This window comes from Thermobia domestica, chromosome 1 (assembly GCF_964235325.1).
Source record: "Thermobia domestica chromosome 1, izTheDome1.hap1.1, whole genome shotgun sequence".
NCBI lineage: Eukaryota > Metazoa > Arthropoda > Insecta > Zygentoma > Lepismatidae > Thermobia > Thermobia domestica.
This window is the reverse complement of record NC_137454.1, coordinates 380,467,244-380,471,175: the sequence shown is the minus strand read 5'-3', so window position 1 is coordinate 380,471,175 and position 3,932 is coordinate 380,467,244.

Below are 3,932 nucleotides of genomic sequence, written 5' to 3'. Positions count from 1 at the left end.
CCCCGTCTCGCAACCTGACAACTATTAATATTTGGTTGTTTCTTTCGTTTCGAAAATTAAATATTTTAAGATGTCAAATAGCAAAGGTATACCACAAAGGAGTAAGGCTATACCACAAATGGCTATAGAACAGTTAGAGATGGCTATAGATCAGAAACTGATTATGATTACGATTCGATGACTCGTATGTTCCTGAACAAGATCATTTATCCAAAAGTTCATGAAAGCAATCCAGAAATAGATTTTAATGATGCCAATAACACATCTGATAAGGGATACAGCAATGATCAGAAAAATGATCAGAATAATACGAAAGTACAACAGAAACTGATAGTGTTTATTGAAAAAAAAAAATATTTCAAACAGATAGAGTTGCAAGGAGCCAAATTTGGGTACTAAAACACCTAAGTAAAACGTTATATAAAAAAATAAATTGTCATCATAGGTAGGACCCGCGAATTAGTTATAGAATTTTCCAAATCCAGAGGACATCTGGCATTTATTCCTTACTGATCACCCTTTGAACGAAACTGTGAACTGCATTAGTGTACAATGGAAGTGATGGGAAGAAAGTTACATAACTCCTTCTCAAGTTATAAGAATACTGATAAGACTAAGATTGAAGGGCTTATTGGTTTCATGACTTTGTGATCCATTTTGAAGTCGGGGCGTGAGAGCTTGGTGTCACCTTTATCAACTGACTGCACTGGACTTCATGCTTTTCATGCAACCATGCCTCAAAAAGTGTGAAGTTTTGGTTTGATGATTCATCTACTCGTGAACGAAGGAATAGAAAGAATCATCCAGCACAAGTGTCCAATGTTTTCAGTAAGTTCATTTCTAATTGCCAAACGGCATATTCTATTGGGGTGCATATACGTGTTGATAAAACACTACAAGGTATATATTTAGAAATTAATTCTTAGCGGCGAAGCATGTTGCATTGAACTCATGGGTACATTTACAAGTGAACTACGATGTGCTTCTTATCCACTTTATTAATTTTGTTACGTAGAGTCAATTCTCGGGGTGTAACTAAACCTTATTGAAAACTTACTTAGACCACTTTGGCTTCAAGCGTCTCAATTGTGCGTGTCCGTCTCTCAGGCGGATGTTACTGTTATAGCTTATTTTTTGGATTTTACCAACTAAGGGCTAAGGTTACTTTTGGTTAGGTTACATTAGGATACGTCAGGTTAGGTTAGGTTAGGTTAGGTTCATCATTGAAATATCACACCCGACACAGGATCCCGACATATCTCAAAACGGTCAAACTTCAATTTGTGTATTCGTACATCCTTACGTATTATTCCGCGAAGAGCAAATGGTCTATCACATATTTCCCATTCCCCCCGATTCCATACGCTGATTTTCGATATCACTACGTCCATACATTGCTCACACTTTAATTACCTTTTCGTAACATGGAATGATTTCTCCTGTACACATTTAATTTTTTTTCTTTTTTTTTTTACGTAATTTTGGCTCCCATTTGTCCGACATAACTCAGTCACGCTTGCTAGTGGTAGAGAACTTGCCTCATGGGAATGAGATCCCTGGTTCGATGCCAACTCGTTCCAAGTTAAATTTGTGGTGGACAAACACCGTTTGCGTGGATTTACTCGGATATTCTCCAGTTCCCTTCACTCCACTATTTCATTCACTATTCTCACACCGTCTCCATTATCCTGGCAAGGGCGACGATCCTGGGGGGGGGGCGGACCCCCCAAAGCTCAGGTGGAACCCCATGTACTTTTATGAATATGTAATCTTATTTTTATATGTATTTTTTATTGTTATATGTATTCTTTTATGAATATTCAAACCCACATTTGAATGGGCGCTCCCAAAGTTACAGAGAAATTGGCGCCCTTGATCCTCTGTGTATAATTTTTGGACATTAAAATATAAATTTCATTTCACTTATAGGTCTATTGATAAACTGATCAAGGTTTACTATCACACCAAGTTTAGTCAGAGTCTGATTAGTTTTATCCCATAGAGGGAAGCGTGTCAGCTACGCAAAATTACTAACGATTTCCATTACTTGCAATGCTTCTTCACTCCTAAGTGAGGCCCAGTATGTATCCCTTACTTGCTTTTAACTATAAAGTAAACCATTTTCCGTTTTGTTTCAATTTTTTAAAAGGGATTATTAACTTTTATAAAATTCCCAAAGTAGCTAGTTAACGGAAACTTCTATTAAAGAAATACCAGAGTGGCAGAGAACAATATCTTTCAAGTATTCAATACGGTAATTTGGCTGAGGTAGTAGTTGAACGATAATTTTAGATTTTTTTTTGAAGAATTAAAAAGTACAAATAAATTGTAGACAGTGGCGTATTTACGATTTTGTTTAGGGGGGGATTTGCCTGAAAAAGTGAAAGTTCTGCAAGATATTTCATATACTTTACTATAATAAGTAAGACTTCGGGGGGGGGATTAAGCCCAGAATCCCCCCTAAATACGCCACTGCACAGTGGTCCAGAGACCGTCAAAACCTGGCCAAAATTACATGACGCAAATCTCGGAACTAGTAGTAGTGCTGGATAGGCATTGACCTTGGGCAGTCATATCGACATGGGTGTTTCAAATAATAGCCTCCCGCAGTCTGTGACTGGCGTCCAATGTAAGAGATTGCCTGTGCACAAAACAGCAGTTGTGTATCAGCTAGAGACAACTAGTGTTGTAAATAGAAAAAAAACCGTTTGTATTTTTTCAGAAATGTACGTTTTTTTTTTTAGAAAAAAAAAACATTGCCTCTCGGTTTTTTTTCTAAATTTCGTTTTTTTTTTCAAATAGTCATTTGTAATGCATCTTACGTCTATTTGAGTATTAAATATTTTTATCTAGATATAATCACCGTAAAATACAACATAAATTAAACGCTAGATACTGATACGCTACAAATATTTTACAATTTACATGACTACAATACCTATTAATAATTCGGGTTTCAGCAGTTTTCATCAGTATTAACTAAGAAATAAAAGTAGAAATGAAATGTTGTTTTTTCGTGAAAGCAGGCCTTTAATAAGTACGAAAATAATGTCACTAACAATATAAAATTCAAATAACTTGTCTAAAGGTAAAAAACTAATACTAATTTGCCTACTAATATTTTTCTAAATGTCATATATAAATAATTTGTCGACTAGATATGTATGATATGCAGAGCCGGCTCTACCATATATGCAACACGTGCATTTGCGTGGAGCGGCAAATTTGGATGGTCCGGCAAAATCTGTCATAAGTATATTATCTAAATTAAATATTTTTTGTTGGAAACAGATTTCATGATGATGGTAGTTACATTTACTAAGCTGACCTTCTATTTGAATACTACATTCATAAATTATGTTTAGGTTGCATTAGTTTAAGGCCACATGGACAATGCTAAAGCAAATGGTCGAATAAATTCCAGCACAAATTGCTTGATTGTTGCCAAATGCAAGAATTCAATTCTCGAATAGTAGTGAATATCTGTTCCATTTAGTAAGTCATCACAGTTTTGATATAACAACTAGTCTTGTTTTTGTCAGAAAAAAGTTCCTTATCACTGAAGATAGAAACAAGCTTTTTTAAAAAATGTTAACAGATATAGAAGAGAAATCAAGAAATAAAGATAAAAGAGCTAGTTGCACTGGAATTGCAAACTGATACATTGAGATTGAAGCTCGATAGTGAATTCTATAAAAAGGATTACCATCTTTCCTCTGCAGGTGTGTTTGCTTTATCTTTCACTAACATAATAGATTAATATTTTAAAAAAAGACACAACGGGATTTCATTTTTAGTAAGTATTTAAGCCTTTCTGAGTGCAACTGCACTTACCCTCACCTTTGTTGTTCATGCTGGAGTAGCATACTTAAAATCATGACTTTTAAGATTTGTTCTTTCTGGAGAAAGGGGGAGGCGGCAAATTATGCCAT